General features: G+C 43.2%; 1 protein-coding gene and 1 long non-coding RNA gene across 4 annotated transcripts in view; both read right to left on the reverse strand.

Annotated features, from left to right (window-relative positions):
* Nucleotides 1-21016, reverse strand: part of PRKG1 (protein kinase cGMP-dependent 1) — a 1263577-nt gene that overhangs the window by 512160 nt on the left and 730401 nt on the right. The gene's annotated exons all lie outside the window — the stretch shown is intronic.
* On the reverse strand, nucleotides 7917-11118 carry LOC125933200 (uncharacterized). The gene is made up of 2 exons (XR_007460893.1): nucleotides 8388-11118; nucleotides 7917-8245 (listed from the first exon to the last, which is right to left on the reverse strand). It is a non-coding gene; the product is annotated as an uncharacterized LOC125933200 (long non-coding RNA).

A 21016-nucleotide genomic window follows, 5' to 3' on the forward strand; every position in this document is an offset into this window, starting at 1 on the left:
ACCTTCACTTCTAAGACCTTGGGGGATAGCACTATTATATAACTGACTCTGTTAGACAGATGGGAACTAGATGATCTAAAATTCTTTTATGCTGGAATTTTTTAAAAAGCAATTCAGTAGGAATTGAGCATTTCCAATCCAAACAAATTAAAATCTCGAAATTCTCTTCTTAAATACCTTCTTCCATGAAATTGTTTCTGTCTTTTACCCAGTTTTTCCCAACCATATACATATATTGTGTTCACGTACTGGCTAAATACAACTATACGCTATAAATATATACATATTTTTAGTGATATAAATACACTATATCGAAAAAGGATCAAGGGCCCTTCAGGTGTAGGGTTGCCAGATAAAATATAGGACACTTACTTAAATTTGAACTTAAAATAAGTTGGTTTGCAACCAGCTGGACAAACTGCCATATTCCCAATAGTTCACTAAAATAGTATATTTTATTTATAATTTAATTAGGCACCTAAATTATAAAATTCCAATTATTTTGTTGCTGCTGGAATCAGTGTCACTAGTTTTTTTCCCTCAAGTAAGAGATGAGACATCTCAACGTTAGTATTTTACAGAAATACATAATAGGCATGTGTGAAATACTAAAATATATATACATATCTGTCCCCAATACCTGACACAGAACTCCTAAAACTCTTGTAAGTAGGGTTGTTGAGATAATCTTTTGCTCTAATACTGAGTCTTTGACCCTGGTTCCCAACACAGAACCCCTAAGACCTTTCTCATTCCGTGAGTGGTAGGAATGTCTGACACAGAGCTCCTAAACCCCTTCGAATTTCCTCGGTGATATGAATGCCTTTGGTTTTAATAACCAACCCCTTGTTGGGTGCCCACCTGGAGGTTGACCAGATAGACCAAGCCATGATTAGAAGTCGGGAACCTTCAGCCCCAACCCCCATCCTTTGGAGAGAGGAGATGGGCTAGAAATGGAGTCGATATTTGGTTACGCCTACATGATGAAGCCTCCATAAAAACCCCAAGAGTATGGGGCTCAGGGAGTTCAGGCTGGTGAACACACACACAAGCTGGAACCCCACAGGGACAGAAAACCCTTCCAGACCTCACCTCATAATAAGCCAGTAAATGTAAGTAAGTGTTCCTGAGTTCTATGTACAATTCCAGCACATTATCAACTCCAAGGCGGGAGTCATGGGAACTCCAATTTATAGCCAGTAGGTCAGGTCAGAAACACAGGTGAAAGCCCACACTTGCAATTGGCATGTGAAACACGAGGGGGACAGTCATGTGGGACGGAGCCTTTAACCTGTGCAATCTGACACTCCCTCCAGATAGATGGTGTCAAAACTGAGCCGAGTCGCAGGATACCGAGCTGGTGTCACAGAACTGCTCAGTGTGGAAAACTCACACATCTGGTGTCAGAAGTGTTGCCAATGTGTGTGAGTAAAGGAAAACACAGGAGAGTTCTTCTGAGACAGCATGTCACAGGCAGTGAAATCAAACACTGGAAAAAGCTCTTAGGCGCTGCTTATGACAATTGTAGCAACATTTAACTACAAAATCTGCTGGGTGCAAAGAAGGAAAACATAAGATTTTGTGAAAGTATAAACCTGGGTCGGGTTGCCAGATTTTTGCAAATAAAATACATGAGGCACAGTGAAATTTGAATTTCAGATACAGTTGGGGTGGGGGGGGAAGTACTATGAGCCTCTCCCACACAACATTTGAGATGGACTTATGCTACAAAATGATTTGCTGCTTATCTAAAGTTCAGATTGAACTGGATGTCCTGTATTATTTTCCGGTCACTTGTATTACTTGGGGGAGGGTGGGCTTTACCTAGTCTGAGAGCTCAGGAAAGGGAAGGGAACTGAGGAAGGGAACTAATTTGAAAGGATCGTGAATGATCTTTCAACGCTTCCAGAAGGAATAAAATGCTTTTAAAAATGACCCCCTGTGGCTGCCCTACATAAGGTCTGATGGTCTGTGTTAGCTGGATTCTAATCCACAGAGATTCTTCTCAGAGCTCTTGACACACTGTCGCTGTGATTTTTGGACTATCTTTCCCATGAGACAGTAAAGGCAGCAAACACATCCTTGCTTATGGTATAGCAAGAAGCCAGCTTACTTCCAGACACACATACCTTAAAGCATTAATAAACATTTTAAGTAAATCAGAAAATCATAAGCTGTATTTCACAGGAAAGCAGACCCTAGTCAAGAAATGCAAGATTGGTATAAAATTAAGTGTATTTAATCTCTATCAGGCCTACTCGTGATTTCACATTATGCCCACATGCATAAAATATACAGACGAAAGGGATAAATATGTCATTGGGGCACGGGTCAGTTGTGAGGCCACACCTGCAGAATTACGGCCAATACCTGGAGATTCAAAACCAAATGCGTATTAATCAGATACATTTTACTATGCTTTCAGATCAGATTCAGAAGCCCCTCATATAAAGTACTACAAACATTTTGAAAGTCACATAAACCTGATCAAATGCTGGAGATGGGCATCTGTCCCCCGGGGAGTTTAATATGACAAGAATTACAAATGAAATCTTTCGGGGTTTAGGAGAAATCTAGGGAAAAGAAATACTCGGGAGAGATCTCTTGAAAGGTCAACAATGGTGGTACCTACGTATTCTAATCACCTCTAAGCCTACAGTGTATAACAGCTGGAGAGGGTACCTTACATAGCAAGGAACTTGCTAGCCATCGCCGAAATTCATGTGTTGAAGCCCTAAGCCTCAATATAGCTAAATTCATTTGGAGATTGGGCCCTGTAGGAGGTAATTAAGGGTAAATGAGGTCCTAAGAGCGGGGTGCTAGTTCAATAGGAGTGATGACCATGCAAGAAGAGGAAAAGAGAGATCTCTTTCTCTCCACCCCTGTCCCACGAGAGGCCACGTGAGCACGCAGTGAGAAGGCTGCCACGGGCAAACCAGGAGGAGAACTTGCACCAGGACCCAACCACGATGGCCCCCTGATCTCAGAAATCCAGTCTCCAGAATGGTGAGAAAATGAATTTCTGTTGTTCAAGCCATTTAGTCTATGCTATTTTGTTATGACGGCCTGAACAGACTAAGACAGAACTGAAATGAAAGCAGTAAGCCTTTTTTCACGAATGCCAGCAACTACAACCTGTACATCTCAGTTCAATATATACTTTTCAAATGCCAATGATTTACTGTGTGTGTGTGTGTGTGTGTGTGTGTGTGTGTGTGTGTGTGTGTTGCATAATCTCATTTTTTCAACCCCAGACTGGACCCATTCTGCAACTGATGAAAGGCAGGCTGTTTCTATGCAAGTTCACTAAAACTTATGTGAAACCACAACAGGCAGTCACCATATAGTTTAAGCAAAAGTTAAAATGAGTAGTGAAATTTAAGTACATTTCCCATGCTTCCCCCTTACCAAAAAATTAGGCGTTGGACCAAAAATAATCTGAAATCGTGAAATATACACTTAAGAGAATGTTCACAAAGAACAATGAAAACTCTAATAGCATAGAACTAGATGCTATTTGGAAAATTCCAAGTATCCTTAGTTGCCTGAATGGTGGACCTTTGCATTTGCTCACTTATGAATCTACGTAAAGGTCCCTCAAAAAATTTTTCACCTACCTAAGTAATAGCCTATAATAGAGCTTATGATCTTCAAAAGTCTTGTCGCATTGTTTGCATGACCTGTGTTTTGGCTAAAACAGCCAGTTTAAGAGAGCAAAACATTTTCTAAGAAACAATCACTTCAAAGAAACATTCGGGTGGGGACACTCTTTCTTAAACTATTTTTTTTTCTTTTGAAAATGTTGACATACCATTCAGACCCACTTATATTACTCCCTAAAAGGATGAAATCTTGACCATATAAGCCTTTTAGTATAAAAGAATTTTTAGCTGGAAATCCACTCTTCCTATAGGGCACTGCTTTAAAAAACAAAATAAAACCTAACAGCCAACATGTTAAAAATATCACGAACGTTGCTCAGACCGGAACATTCCCTTCAGGACTCTTGGCATCTCTCATCTGATAGCCAGACTTACATGACAGATCAAATTATAAAGAGACTATTGTGTAATGAATACAGAATCAGAAAAGGAGACTTGGTTAGTTGTACAGAACATGTAATGACATCTATCAAAACAGATTGGATCAAACTGGATCAACTCCACCATTGAAACCATAATGTTTGGGGCACGTGGGTGGCTCAGTTGGTTAAGCGTCTGACTTCGGCTCAGGTCATGATCTCACGGTTTGTGAGTTCGAGCCCCGCGTCAGGCTTTGTGCAGATAGCTCAGAGCCTGCAGCCTGCTTCAGATTCTCTCTCTCTCTCCTTCTCTCTCTCAAAAATAAACATTGAAAACATTTTTTAAAATAAATACATAAAACTATAACTTTCAAAGTATTTTGACCAGACTCCCTTCTCTCTTGGATGGAGAGACTGGGTGGCCAAAATATTTGGTGGCTCATAGATTTTACCAAGTGAACAATTATCTTCCTGGAGATATACAATGTACACTTGGTAATCATATTATTGAACTTGAAATAACAGAAAGACAATGATACAGAAGGTCAGGAGTCCTGGCTCTGCTGTTACATACATCTCATACACGGGGGGTCCTATATGTTCCCGGGTGTATAATCTACACAATTAATGAGACGAGACTAGGTGATTTGTAGGTACTTTATGGTCTTAATGTTTTAAAATTCAAAGAGTTCTATACTGGAAAGATTCAGAGATTGCTTACCACTTGGTGTCAGTAATCTATTGAAGGTTTCTACAAACTGCCATTAACCAGGCTTACAGACCAACAAAATCAAAATTTTGGATTTATTGGGAATTATCTCATTTCCCCTTGTGTTCTTATGTCCTGACTTACCCTTATAACTCTGCCTGCAGACGTCCCAACGGGACCACTTGTGATTTTGGCAGAATAGGAGCAAAAAGCTGTCTGTGGGAAGCACACGAGGGCAAGTTCTGTCTCTGATCAGCGAGCGGCTTTCTTCTTCAATAGACCGACCCTTGAGCGCCCAGAGTCAAACTCAGAAACAAAGACAGACGCGGCCTGCTTTTTAGCAAAGGGAGTGTGCTGATGTCCATGCTAGGCAAGCACCTGTGCACTTACCCAGTCCGAGCTGACAACCGTGAACTGCAGCTGATATGGCTCGGGTCGAATTCTTTCCGTGTAAATTTGAACCACTTCTGAGAAATGCAAAAATCGTTTATTCTTTCCTTTCCTCTCTGCTTTGGAAAATGCTGACTTCTCCGGCAAGCCAAGACCCTCAATGACTACAGATGAAGTCACGGCACACAAAGATGGATACCTCCGCCTGTTGGCTACCACTGGTGCAGATCAAGAATGACAGAAGATGGGGACGCCTGGGGGGCTCAGTTGGTGGAAGGCCCGGCCCTTGATTTCAGCTCAGGTCATGATCGCAGGGTCACGGGACTGGGCCCTGAATCGGCCTCTGCGCTGAGCCTGGAACCTGCTAAGGATTCTCTCTCCCTCTGCCCTCCCTGTCTCCCGACCTCCTTCTCAATTAAAAAAAAAAAAAAAGAAGAAGAAGAAAAAAGAAAAGAATGACAAGAGATAAATAGTCCTTCAGAAATGAAGTGGTAAAGCAGACAAGCCACTCTTTGGGTTCCAACCGAAGGTCAGCGGATTAAGTAGCAGAGCATGACTTTAGTGGGAAAATTGTATTTAGTTGCCAGACCTACAGGGGCACACCTCGGGGGACAGGAAGAGGACTGACCATCAATGTGCTGGCCCCTTTCGCGCGGGAGTGAATGCCTTCCTGTGAGAGTGTGCAGGTGTTTACGAAGACCTTCACGGTGAGGCACAATCCCTGAGTCAGAGGAGGGAGCCCCAGCCAGAAAAGAGAACGGCCCCAAGGTCAAGGGAATATCAGGCCAATATGCAGATAACTGGTATTATTTTTTAATGTCAACTAATCTTGACCCCCCAGGTTGTTCACAACATCTGTACAGGTTGCTGATTTCATTTGCTTTGTACGAAACACCAGATGCCGGCACACAGGCCGTAGAAGCCTGAGTACGAAGAGGAACTCTTCAAAGGTGACCATTCATCAAAGCCAATACCAGAGTGTTAATATAAAAAGCTAAAAAATAAATGTAGGGAATAGAGCCTGACTTTAGGATCAGACAGATTTGGGTTTAAAACTGCTGTTTGAGGGCACCTGGGTGGCTCAGTAGGTTGAGCGTCTGACTCTTGATTTCGACTCAGTTCATGACCTCATGGTTCATGGGTTTGAGCTCCATATCAGGCTCTGTGCTGACAGTGCAGAGCCTGCTGGAGATTCTCTCTCTCTCTCTTTCTCATTCTTATTCTCTCTCCATGTATGTGTGTGTATATATATATATATATATATATATATATATACATGTGTATATATATATATATACACATATATATATGAATAAATAAACTTTTAAAAAATTTCGAAAAAAAACACTGCAGTTTAGTAGACATGAGATCACAGGTGAGTTACTTAATATTCTGAGCTTTTCTCCTGTCGGTTCTAAGATAAGATAATAGCATCTGCCTCACAGGACTGTTGTGAGAAATGATGAGAAGTAAACAAAGAAATGAACAATGGGAAGTCCTGGACTGGAACATAATATATAATCCATAGACATTCCTTCTCTCAACTTCCTTTAGCTAGGAAAAATGATGAAATGATGATATCATTACTACTTGTGTTTCTCTCTTCTTGCCCATATCTTCAAAATATCTCAGCACCATTAAAAATACCATATATCAGCTTATACTATGAGAGCATTCACCCAAAAAACACAAATGAATCACAGATACATATGTACGTGTGCATGCATTTGCTACTAAAAGGGAGGAAAGAGTCCCAGAAATATTTTCATGCCTCATAAGGTAGTTTGATAAGTTAACACAGGTAAAACGATTGTGAAAAATATTTTCCCAAGGATTAGCTGGGTATTTTCAAAATGACTGGTCTCTTAAATCCTACTTCCAGTTCTCATCGTCTTCAGAAGGTTTTGCTGACAGTTGAGAAAATGTACCTAATTTTCGTCAAACACACAACTGTCTTACTAACACTTCTATGGAGATAGACCGGTAAGAGTCTACTTGGTTACAAGGATGCTGCTCCCTTACCTGCCTGGAGGTTTGAAAATAAAATCTCAAAATCTCTTCGCTGGACCGCGGTGTGAAACTCCTCTCCGGTCCTTTTTCACAAAACCACGCAGGAGGTAGCTGTTTTGCAAATTACCTTTCACGAAGCTCTCTAGGGATCGATGTCCTTGTGTCAGCCCCCAAACACGCTCGATCTCTAAGACAACCGGAGGATCCGTGATTAATGCGACTTGGTATTTTTCCTCGCCTTTACTGTACCCATCAGCAGTGCTTACCGCCCCACTTGCAGTAAGTGGCTGCCTTAAAAGCTCAAAAACGTCTCACCATAAAGAAGGAAAGGGCATCTGTTTTTCCTCCAGACGTAACAAATGTTTGTCCCGTTCAAACGAGACAAATGCACGCAGAGTACTGATGTAGGAAACCAGATCACTGTTCTCCATAAGGGTGTGGCAAAATTAGACTGAGGGACCCTTGGGGCAACACCGTGGGCGGCGGTGAGAAGGGGTCCTGGGCTCAATCTTGGCTCTGGGTCTCTAACTGGAAACCAGACTTCCTAGACAAGGTGTCCCGATCCAGCGTGCAAGGCTCTAAGTCCGGGCTCTTGTACGTGAGGAGCTTCCTGACACCGGCTGTCACTCAGCAACCAGCGCTCAGCCCTCCTGGCATCAGAATGAGGACAGTAGAACCCACCTGACAGCGGCTGGGGCAATTACATGAGGATCTGTGGCCTGGGACATAGTAAAAGTGCAATAAATGTTAGCTTACGTATTTGTATAGTATCGTCAGTATAAGCACTATCACTACAACCATCGCTTTATTCTGAAGACAAGACAAAACAAAACTTGGGCGGCAAGAAATACACAAGTGGAGAAGTCCAGCAGGAAGAACGGGAAAGGTACGACGATCACGCGGACGCCGAAAAGAGCACCACAAAAATTAATCAGTTAATTAAAATGTTGGTTGAAGTCCCTTTTCAGCCGACCAAAAAGACTAAGGAGCCGTTCTCTAAATTGCGTCAGTTTTCATTCCGCCTAATACTCAGCACGATCGCAAGTCAGAAATCTCAAGCCTTTCGTTTGAATTTGCTGAGAACCACGCGATCTTCAGTGATTCAAGATCTGAACCTGGGAGGTCAAAAAAGGAAAGCACAGGTGGACGTATGAAAAGGAGATCAAGGTGTGGGGAGTACTGGCAGAGTAAGAGAGAGGGAGAGCAGAGAGGAAAGTGAGTGTTTTGAGCAGTAATCTAAATACAAAGAGATCCCACCTCGGGCTCCTTGGGAAGACTTGACAGAGGCAGGCGACAGACAGGGGGCCTCCTGGCCGCCTGGTGCTGGCTTCCCCTTGGGGATTGTCGCATGTGGTTATTTCCAAGCTGCTGCGCTCCAGGGAAGGTGGCTGAAAGGTGAGCCCTACACACGCAGGCAGCCCACCCGTGGGGAGTCCATCTGAGTTCCGGACTCCACCTCCAGGGGGCTCCCGGCACCCCCGTCTGGGGCCAAAAAACGCACAGCAGCCCTGCTCCTGTGACTGCCCCCAACGTCTCTCTCCAAACGGACTGTGCACTGAAAAGGAATCTGAGACGCGGCTCCTAACGAACGTCTGGCTGCTCCGGCTTTCAGAGCAAGAGGTGCCGGTCGCTGCGGCCTCTCCTTCCCCCAGAGCGCAGCGGAGAACCTTCCCGGCGGGTGTCCAATCTCGCAGCTCGAGTCTGCATCACTCTTCTCTGGGTGACCTCTCCACACTTTGGCTTCGCCTACTACGCGAAGACGTGCCGCCTCGCAGATCTCCCCCGGGCTCCAGGCCGAGATACGCTAAGTCCTTCCGGAACTTTCTCCCCCGACGGACTTCCTCCGCTTCCCTGCAGCTCACCCCAAACGCAACGCGACCCCAGGAAAAGGCATCACCCACCACACCTCCACCCTGCCCCTCCGTTCTGACCTCTTGGGGCATTACACCAGCTAACCAGGTCCAGCCATGGGTGAGAGTCTTAACCTCTCCCTTACTTCCCGTATCCGACTGGTCCTCAAAACTTCATTCTGTGTAATAACCATCTCTGTAGTCTGCAACTCTTTTACCCATTAGGAGCTAAAATCTCTAGATGACCATCTGTTTCCCAAAGTTCATGCAATTATAACTTCCAGGGAGACGAGTTTATTGAGCTCAGAACACCGATCTTTACAGATCACTTACAGTTCACTCCGTTTCTTCCTGCCTCCAAGCTCTTGATCTGTCACTGGCAGATAGCATTTTTGTCCCAAAGACCCGTTTCAAACAGGTCTTACGAGATTAGCTAGAAAGTTGGCACTGCGAGCTCCTGAGTTGGGAGTAAGAAGTAAGCACAAAGAACTTCTTTTTTTTTGTATTTATTATCTACAGGCTCAAATTAAATATAGCTTATAATAAGTCTGTCAGTGCCATTCTGCATAATTAGTCTGAACTCTGGCACTCGTAAGCCTGTTAATACAGAGCTGCCAATAGTAATGAATTGAAACGGAGTGCGTGATGCATATTTTCAAATTACAGCAATTGAAATATGCATAAAAATGTACAAAACATCACACCTGGATTGACTCAGTAATTTGTCCCAGTAATTATTTCTGTAATGTCCCTTTTTTTTCCTCTACAAAAGGTTTCATTCGGAGCCATACCCCCTTGTTTCCCAACATCAAATTAAAAATAACAGGGCTAATAAGTCACCTACACTAAGAAACTGAGCATTGCCAAGGAAGGGCTGTGGTGTCACGTCTGGGTGAGCAAGGGGGTCTAAGGGCTTGGGTCTGTCTGTATCTTCCCACCATTTAGGACACACGAGAAAAGTAGAGTGCAGTACCCGAGGCGGCTCTCACGTCTCACTCCTTTGGACAAGCCAGCTTAGCCAATGCGAAGGTTCTCAGCTAAAAGAACGGAGATAGCGTTGTAGCACTATGCATATTCTCTTGATTCGGGAAAACAGCACGGCGCGGAGATGCTACTCTCCTGTAGCAGGTTCCTACAGGGTGGTCTGGGGTCCACGGTGTACGCAACTATCTTCAAAGCAATCATAAGTCATGACGTGCCCTGGCCATGCTTATCCTCTCGCGAGTACGCAGTGGTTTTGCAGAAACTCCATGATCTGTGATATCACGACAGCTTGAACGAGTGCACAGGAGGATCCAGCTGTCTCCTATCAAGCCAGATGTTACAGCGATTTGCAGAACATAAAAACAATGCCACTCATCATAAAATTCTGTTTGGGATAAAGAATATTTCCCCTGAAAATATGTTATTAACTCTAATAGGTTTATTTTTTAATCATATAAATAAATAATTATTACAAAAATGTCCCCATTTTAGCTATCATCTATATAAACAAAAGCCTTCTGGGGGCCACAATAATTTTTAAGACTGTAAAAGCCTCCAGAGATCAAAAAGATTGGGAACCACTGTGCAAGTGGCTTTTTGAAGTGTGCAACTTGAGCAGAGATTAAGGATTACATCCTCTGTGACTGTCCTCTGAGGTCCTTTTCCAGCTTTCCTTTTCTTGGCTACAAAACTCCCCTCCTGTCTTCCTTGACCTGGCTAAGTCAATTCAATTTCCAGTTAAATTAATTCAACAGTTATTTCCTCGGAGGCCGTTAGGAGCCATACCCATGGAGATGGGCACTCTTGGGGATCCAAAAGCTCAAAGAGGTTATAATAACCCGAGGAGAGACGTCCACATGGCAAAGATAGACAGTGATACAGAGTCATAAGTCATTCAGTACCAGAGTGAATAACACGAACAGTGAACACCGTTAGCTTTGAGAAGAGGGCAACGTGGCCAGGGGCTTGGGAGGACAAATCTTTGTCACCGAAGCAATGTCCTTATTTATCCGTTCTCTATCTGTTTACCAAATGGAAAAATGCACACAGGGTGAGTAGAAAAACAATAAACAGACAATGAAATTGGGATGCACAGAAAATATGAGTAGAAAGGTAAAAAATGAAGCCAAAGATGAAGCTATAGTAATAATAATAATAATAATAATAATAATAATAATGTTGAGGTCTAGGAGCAGTTTCATAACCTGCAGGGACTGGTGCAAAATGAGAATGCAAAAAATTAGGTATTTGAGGATAGCAACAAGTGCCAGGCCCTTGTAAGTGCGGACCCCAGTGTGAGGGTACACAGAGCCGAGCCGGCCCAAGGACGTCCTTCTAGGTTGCGGATGCTCGGTCTCAGATCTGGCTTTATAGTGACTCAGAAGGCAAAGCAAAGAGGGAAGTGCAATCCGTTTGAAAATTCCCTGTGTTCCTTACTCAGAAGATTGCCCTGAAGAGTGATCAGAATTACATCAGAGAAGAATTGAAAATTCCCAGTGTTTCTTACTCTGAAAATGCCACGAGAAGTGATCAGAATTACATCAGAGCAGAACGTTAACCTTTTCTAAAAAGGAGATGGGAGAAATTGGAGGTTATTTCATCTAAACCCTTTCGTATCTCAGCGCGAGAAATGGAGTCCCAGAGGTGCCACGTGGTTCGACAAGAGACACAAAGAGTCCCAGATGAAGGTGAAATTAAAGCCGGGGCAGGGCTCTCTTCCGCCCATGCCCCCTGTTCATTGCCACCAGGTATATAACAACCAGAGACACAGCACGCATTGTTAACACTTGGTGCGCCCCGTGCATTGCTTCACACACCTAGTTCTTGCAACCACTTTACGGGGGAACGATTACACAAAAAGAAACGTAGAACAATTACATAACTTGCCCCACATCGTGCTGTTAGAATGTGAACTTGGGCAATATGCCTCCTGCCCTTCTACTATTTCCCACCTTTCTCTCTGTTCTGCTAGACATAAGTGCCGAAGCATCCTTCTGAAGGACTAAACCCATCCACGGATTCAGAAAACAGAAAGAAACCCTGGATACTGTTTTTCTAGTCCAGCCCCTCATTGTACAAATAAGCAAACTGAGGGCAAGAGCAGGATACATAACTTACTGAGATCACCAGCAGGAGACTGGCAAACTGTGACCAATGCTCATAAATGCATTTTCCCCAAGTTTACTATGCATCAGAATAATCCCGGGAGAATCCCGGGTCCCCTCTCAGGCCAGAAGTCCAGATTTCTTGGGACCAGGGCGTGAACCCCAGGCTTTTCCTTTCCTCTTTTTAAATTTTTTTAATGTTTATTTATTGTTGAGAAAGAGAGAGACAGAGCATGAGCAGGGGAGGGGCAGAGAGAGGGAGACGCAGAATCGGAAACAGGCTCCGGGCTCCGAGCCGTCAGCGCAGAGCCCGACGTGGGGCTCGAACCCACAAACCGTGAGATCATGACCTGAGCCAAAGTCAGATGCTCAACTGAATGAGCCACCCAGGCATCCCAGAACCAGAGGCTTTTCTAATAGCTCCACAGGTGATACACAGCAGATAGCCAGGTACCAGTCAGTGAGCTGAGCTGGGGTGACTCCCCTGCCCCAAGGTCTCCACTCACCCCCTCCACGCCGATCACACCCACCCCTTTCTGTAGCTGGCACTCATGCAAATCACAACACAGCTCCTGTCATACGGTATCTCTGAAGTGGACTGAAATCAATAAACCAGACAGAACCAAAAGTCAATGCCTTAATTCTCTGCGATCTGTTTTTGGTAGACGACAGGCATTTTCAAAAAGGATGGATCGAAATAAATAATAGGAGGCAGAGACCGATGTGCTTTTGAGGGTGCAAGAGTCACACAGTGGAAGGTAAGAAAGTGTGGGGACTGCGGCTGTGCAAAATAGGAGGCGTATGGAAAAGTAACCTGCCGGGGAAGACAGTGAGGGCTGGCAGAGGCTGCAAAGACCCCACCTCCGTCCGGAGCCAGAAGACACCCAAGCTTCCGGGTCCTGATGGCGGTTCCTCCAAATGCACAGTGATCCAATTTGTGGTGGCTTGTGGGCTGAGAGTACACATGCCAATAAACTTCAAATACGCTTATTGGCAGACAATCTTAAAGAGTCATTCACCATCTAGATAACAGGACGTGAACTAAGCATTTAGAGGTGGCGAACTGATACCTGAAATTTATTTTGGAAATGTATCAAAAGTAAGATGGTTTTCTGGATGGGCAGAGGGATGGATGGAGGGATACACCTATGATAAAACAGGTAGAGAGTAAAAGGTCAGAGGGAAAACCTACGTGGTGCATCTACGGGTGTCGACCCTAAACTCCTCTCGACTTTGCCGTAATTTGGAAAATTCTCGTAATAAAGTATCAGAGGGGAAACGTGTTTCATAAAAGTAGCCCAAGAAAGATAGCGTTGTGTCTGCAGCCTGGAAACCTCTGTGCTTAGAAACAAAATTAAGACTTGGCTCCATAGCTAAACAGTTTAAAGTTGGAGGGGAAAAAATAAGTTTATTCCTCATGCATTCCTTAAAAGCAGCTTCTTCTCATCCGCTGGTACCCAAGTTTGTTCCTTCCCCTCTGGAGGAAAAACAGGACACTGGGGTTTCACACCAGGAAAATCAATTTCCTCCCACAAAAGACAGAACTAATCGGGGTAGAAAATTATCATTTACTCCTTATTAATAAAGTCCTCATGGATTATCTATAAATAAAGTGTACATTAGGCTCAGATGGCCGCTCGTGGTTTCAGTCCTAACCCAAGGATTTAGAAAATCAAATCTGGGCAAGGAACTTTCTTTTTTACACTGATTTCCAAGAAACAAATGTAGTAAAGAACACACAAAGACAGCTAATCTGTCTGGAGACGAACAGTTCATTTCTTCCTGGTTCCGACCCCCAGCTCCTAAAGGCTGCCTTCCAGGCTGGGATCCCAGTGTGCATGCCTCATTCTGCCTTTACAATTCCTGAATTCCTGCCCAAACACTCCCTACCTGGAGAAGCCCAAGATTTCCTTGGGCATCTCAAGAGCCTCAGCACAAATGGAATGACCACCAGCACTTTCCAGAGAATACTTTTCCTGACCCCTGAGCACATAACACACTATGAAAGGGGCTTCATTCTTTTAAACAGGCCTATATATTTCTGTGGCGGAAGGTGACCAACAAGGCGAATGCAACAAGAGCTCATTTTCAGATAAGACTGAATTCTTTCTTCCTTTTATAAATTTTTTTTTTCAACGTTTTTTATTTATTTTTGGGACAGAGAGAGACAGAGCATGAACGGGGGAGGGGCAGAGAGAGAGGGAGACACAGAATCGGAAACAGGCTCCAGGCTCCGAGCCATCAGCCCAGAGCCTGACGCGGGGCTCGAACTCACGGACCGCGAGATCGTGACCTGGCTGAAGCCGGACGCTTAACCGACTGCGCCACCCAGGCGCCCCCTTTCTTCCTTTTAAATTAGTATTGAACTCTTGGGTAAAGAAGAGGAATGGCCATAATTGATACAGATTTATTCTGTTTTAGGAGACAGTGTTTCCTACTTCTTGGATTATTTTAGTTCATACTTATCTTGACTTACCATCCATTAGTGAAAAATTAGAGCTTTTCCTTACAATAACTTTTATTTATTTATTACTGTTATTCTTTAATGTTTTTATTATTTCTTTTTGAGAGACAGAGGGTGAGCAGGGGAGGAGCAGAGAGAGAGGGAGACACAGAATCTGAAGCAGGCTCCAGGCTCCGAGGTGTCAGCACAGAGCCCGACGCGGGGCTCGAACTCACAGACCGCCAGATCATGACCTAAGCTGAAGTCGGACACTTAACCGACTGAGCCACCCAGGTGCCCCAGAATAACTCATTTTATTAACACCATCCTTCAACTAAGAAGGAATCAAATGTCTTAGCATCCATTTGCTTTGTGTTGCACATTCCTTCTCAACACCTATGTTTAATTCAACATTATACCGATCTATCTAATAGTTACTTTTACAATGATTTCATCAATTGTGCCTATGTAAGGAAGCTCTATAAAAACCAAATAAAAACCAGGGTTCACAGAGCTTCTTGGCTGGTGAACACAGAGATTTCAGCAGAGTGGCCCTCTTGGTGAGGGAATGGAAAAGCCGAGCCCCTCCCGCATACCTCGCCCTCTGCCTCTCTTCCATCTGGCTGTTGCTGCGTTTCATTCTTTTATAATAAACCAGCCATCTAGTAAGTCAACTGTTTCCTAAATTCTGTGAGCAGCTCTAGTAAATTCATCAAATTAACCAAATCAAGGAGGGGGTTGTAAAACCTCCAACTTATACCTGGTTGGTCAACAGCACTGGTAATAACCCGGGCTTGCGTTGGCATCTGAATTTGGGGCAAAGGGTCAATTGTGTGACTGAGGACTTAGCCTATGGAATCTAAAGATACAGGTGTGAGTGCCAGAATTGAGCTGAACTGAAGGATGCCCAGCACATGCTGGAGAAAATCCGCCCCAACGCACGCGCGCGCGCACACACACACACACACACAGCACACACCCTTTGGAATTGGTGGTTTAAAATTTTAGGTTTAAAATGCCAGTAGCACGATTGTGTACAATAAAAAGAAAATAATAAAAATAATTGCTAATGCATTTAAAAGGTGGGGAGAAAAAGAAAAAAAAATCTGTCCACAGGAATCTGTTATAGATAGAACTTACTGATCAGAATGCTCCGAAATAAATACAGAATAGTAACAACACTATTTAACAGCTGGAGTTCGTGGGATTTTTTTTTCCTTACTCATAACCTAAAGTATTAGTATTTTCTAACTTCAGACATGTTGAAACTATCACTAACATTAGAAGTTAAACCTTGGGGTAGAGTGGGAGAGAGCCAAAGCATAAGAGACTGTTAAACACTGAGAACAAACTGAGGGTTGATGGGGGGTGGGAGGGCGGGGAGGGTGGGTGATGGGTAGTGAGGAGGGCACCTTTTGGGATGAGCACTGGGTGTTGTTTGGAAACCAATTTGACAATAAACTTCATATATTGAAAAAAAATTAAAAAATAAATAAAGAAAGAAAGAAAAAAAAAAAAAGAAGTTAAACCTTGGGGACCCAGAAAGAAAAAATAGTATATAACTACTAAGGGTCCTGAGGTACTCAAAATATAAACTGAAATTACTACAATATCAAAATTATAGCATCATGGCTTTTGACAGCTCACCTATTATACTGGTGACCTATCCACTCATGGCTGAGCTTAGTATCGATTTGTTTACTGTACCCTGTTCCTGTAAGGCCAAAACCTCTACTCTGTCTGTTATTGGAATCCTTTTTATCAAATCATCCTCAGCAAAAAGGACTCCTGGTTCTTAGACTCTACCTCTTAAAGACACTTGAGGGAGATAAAGTGACCACTCAGCACTCACTTGCTTTTCAACACTATGTTATGTCAGGAAGTAAAAAGGCAAAATATAGGATCATAATAAATCTCAGATTAATGGTCCATCTGGTAGTGATGTCAAGGAGAACCCTGTAGAAGAATGTTTGCCTCCTCAACAAAACCTACTAAAATCCTACTAAAACCTCCTAAAAATCCTACTATCCTCTAGCTAGGGCTTTCCTTCAGCATTCAAAAATTGCCTTGAGTTTATATATTTCTAGTATATAATGAATCAGGACTTGTACCCGTAGAAGTTACTTTGCATCTAGTAAAGCACCCTTTCTTATAATTTCTAGTAAGATGAGATCTTCCACGTCTCAAATTCTATTACTTTGTGGGCTTGGTGAGCAGTTTGTGTTCATTCTTCTCGCCTTCAATTTCACTATCAACCCAGTAAAATCTAACTTCCAACATCACTTGGCAGAATCTGCTTTCACAAAGATCATCAATAATTTCTAGTTTCCAAATCAAAATAGGTTTTTCATCAGTACTTCTATTATAAGACGTTTCTGTTGAATGTGATCATGCCTTCTCTATCAAAAGACAATGTGCCTGACTTTCTTGAAATCTCACCTTTCTGGGTCTCTGTACCCCACCTGAGTGTCCTTCTGATGTTACTCATCATTCCAGTCCTTTGTCAATCATCAGATGTCCGTGCCAAGGGTTCCATTCTTAGCCTTTGCCTATTTACTGCTTTCCCGAATCTGTACCTCCAACGCAGACTTCTCTGTTGGGTTACGAACATATATATCCTATTTTCTGTCATTTATATGCATATAGGCACAGACACTGTAACTCCTGCTTTTATTCAAATCCATTTTCATATCTAGCTTCCTTTCTCCACTTCATTCTCTACAACTAGAAAACTGAATACTGGGAGCCCTGAAAATCTTGCTAAATGTCTCCAACTCTAGGCCCCCCCTCTTCAGGCCCATTCACTCTGTTGGGGTTTGAAGAGACATTCTAGAGACATGCTCTATGAAGATGATCTGCATCAGAAGTACCAAAAGTGGGGACGCAATAAAAATGCAGAAACCAATTTGCTTTTGGTTTGTAAAAAGTTAAGATTTGACTGAATACCATCTGGTCTAGATCATTTGTAAAAGATTTTAAATTAAAAGCTTAGTTCCAAACATGGAATAGTCCATTTCTTTGTTTCAAACTGCTCATTTAGTTATTTTGGGAACGATTTCTTCCCAAACTAATTAACAACTAAATGATTACTAACTCTCAATATAAACCTTATCAAAACAGTTTTGAAAGATGAAATACATTTTGTCCTCTTGACCATATATCTATTTACCTTTTCAAATTTGAATATGTGGGTTGTGATCAGAATTTAAATAAGACTAGTAACTTTGTTTTAGACATATATGTGTGTATGTAATGGATAGAAATATACATATATATATTTTTTTCTTTTTTTTTTAATTTGAGAGAGAGAGAGACAGAGTGTGCACGCATGTGAGCAGGGGAGAGGGGCAGAGGGAGAGAGAGAGAATCTTAGGCAGGCTTCACGCTCAGCACTGGTTTAGTCCAACATGGGGCTCAATCCCACAACACTGGGACCATGACCTGAGCCAAAATCAAGAGTCAGACACTCGACCAACTGAGCCATCCAGGCGCCCCTGGATTGAGATATTTGAAAAGAAATGCACTGTGGTCTTTGTTTGGCCAAATGTTCAACCTATTGCAATACATACTTTCACTAAAGAACACTTACCATATCAAATCTCTAAGCAAGCCAAAAAAAAAAAAAAATGCTGTGCTTTTTTTCCTACTTCACAAGAGCAAAGAGCAAAGTAACTCTCTGCAAGGTCAAAGTCTAAAATGTGTTTTGTGTAGACCCTTTCTTCTCAATCATCAGTAAAAATAAATTTCCCAATTGCCATTCATGTTTGCACTTCACTACTTTTGAAGGCCAGAGCCTTTGTAACATATTAAACAGTAAAAGTCATTAAGCCAGTACAAAGCAAGGCGAGGGCTGGCTGGAGGCTACAGGACCTGGGCTATCATTGCCCTGGGCGGAAGGGTGTGTCCTTGCCTGAGGACAGCCCTTGCACGACTGCTTCTGGAACTTCAGCAGCGCCCTCTATCACCCTGCAAATCAAGCAGCTCTGCATTCTAGGGCACATTAGCCCCACCAGGCTAGTGAGCAGTCTGTAAAAAGGGGCCCTAATGTTCTCAAGCCATAGGATATATGAAACCAGAATGAACCCTAATGTACAGTATGGCCTTGAGGTGATAATGACATGCCAAGGTAGGCTCATTCATTTTAAGGATTAGATGCTCTGGTGGGGGATGTTGATAACAGGGGTGGGGGGGTGTGTGTGAAAATGCACGTGTAGGGGCAGGAGGTACATGGGGACTCTCTGTACCCTCCCTCTCAATTCTGCTGTGAACTAAAACTTCTCTACAAAATAAAGTCTAGTATTTTTGTAAGGGGACTTCAAGTGTATTTGAAAACTGAATTCTCCTTTTCGATAACTAATGCTATAGTTTGCATTGCCTAGGGCCCCTCAATTTCCCTCATTCTTGCCAGAGCCTTTCAGATTATTTTATCATTCAGGACAAGCATCAGAAATAACAGGCAAGCCCACCTTTTCCCCCCAGCCCTGGGGAGAACGAACCCTCAGAGGGGGGTTTGAGTTACAGATGTTGTGTCTCCCTCAGGACTTCTTTGTTTCCATTCCAGCCAAGCTTTAGCACATGAGCAAGAAATAGGATGTATGGGAAAAACAGACAAGGAGAAAAAGCTGAAGAGTTTCCACTGCTGAAAACAGACAGTTTCATACCTGCCTCGCTGGCATACAAGACTTCTTAAGTCATAAAGGTCTCAACACCCAGCAACCTTTCTGTGTCGCTGGATCGCCTCATCGGACACACAAGGCATCTCACTGCTGCTTTGGCTGGTGTTCTCCCCTCCCGTTTTAAGTCCGTGCCAAAGAGCGGATGGTCGCAGCTTTGTTTTAGAAGAAAATCAAATGATTTTCTGAGATTGTTCATTCTAAGAGGGGGGAAGGCAGTTCATACGCAGTTCGGAGGTACAACAGATTTAGTCGTATGTCGGATTGGGGGCATTTTCCCAGCCTTCCATGTGTGCTGACTGGTGACACACTGAGAACTCTATTTCTTTCTTGACATAAGGAAGCATCACCTTTTGATGGATGTGCTTAAAGTATATCTAAGCTCCTGGAGGTTGCCTTTCTTCCCGTTCCATTCCATGCCCCTGACACCCATTTTTGTTCATCGCTCTGGAATAACAATAGCTAGTGCTTATATAGCACCTTCTATATGCCCGGTAATATTTGGATCCATCCACATAATAACTTACTTAATCTTCATAACAACCCTATGAGACAGATACCCTGTAACATAAGGTAACACAAAATAACCCTAAAATGTCCTTGCTTCTCTGATAGCCTGTGAATTCCTTGCGGTTGGGGACTTCGTGTTTTTGCTGCTTTGTCGGTTGTAGATAGCACATTTCTGGACATGAGAATTTAAGGGAACTTCCTGTTTACTCAAGACAAAATATTCCCAGCCTGGTGTACTGACAGCCTACTAAAAAGAAACAGCTAGAGAATGGAATTATGGAATGTGTCAGGGTCCCAACCAAAGAGCAACTTATGAAGAAAAGGAGTGGGTGGGTGGGGGAACAACTTTCACCCCGTCAGCTCTTAGGGGCTATCAGGCTGACTAAGGGGGCAAGGGAAGGATTGGACAGAGCCAGTTAAGCTTTGCAAACATAGTCCTCAAGTCCAGAAATCAAATAAGACCCCAGTGAAGAATCACTCGTATTCACAATACACATGAAAATTAATTAATTCGGTAAACATTGCATCCTAACTGTGCCAATTACCTAGTACACAGCTTATCTCAACTCTCTGGTTAGAGTTAAAATAATCCAGTGGAAAGAATAAACATTTTTTTAAGTCTATTTATTTATTTTGAGAGAGAGGGAGAGAGCATGGGGGGGGGTGGAGAAAGGGGGAGAGAGAGAGAATCCCAAGCAGGTTCCTCATTGTCCGCACAGAGCCCACCCTGGGGCTCAGTCCCAGGAACTGTGAGATCATGACCTAAGCCGCAATCAGGAGTCAGGCCCTTAACCAACTGATCCACCCAGGTGCCCCAAGAAAACATTTTAGTATCAGAGAGAGCTAGCATGGGTCAGATTTCAACTCTTGGACAAAATACTTAACTGCTCTTGGCCTTTCTCTCTCTCTTCTTTCGTCCCCCCACTCCTGCCACCAAAATGGGGTAGATCTACCCTGTAGAGTCATAGCAGGCATTATTAAATACACCGGCATATGCAAAATACAGGATCTGCAAGAGATGCTCTATAGACTGGTGACTACAACCATCAATGCGTCCTTTTTCCTCCTCCCTTCAATGGCCAACATCAAGCTACTCCTCGGCATGCATCTAAATTTCACTAGGCAAAGCCAGACGGAGAAAGACTACAATTTGGGTGTATTCAGTAACTTCCATTCTTAAGCTTAAAAGTGATTTCAGAACTCTACTGGTGCCAACAGAGCTTTTCATGCAACATCTTTCCTTTCCATTCCTTATTTTACCCTTGTCAGTGGAGGTGGTCACCACCTGCTCGTTCTTTTTCTTGTTCAGGCTTATCTGAGG

Source organism: Panthera uncia, chromosome D2, assembly GCF_023721935.1.
Source record: "Panthera uncia isolate 11264 chromosome D2, Puncia_PCG_1.0, whole genome shotgun sequence".
NCBI lineage: Eukaryota > Metazoa > Chordata > Mammalia > Carnivora > Felidae > Panthera > Panthera uncia.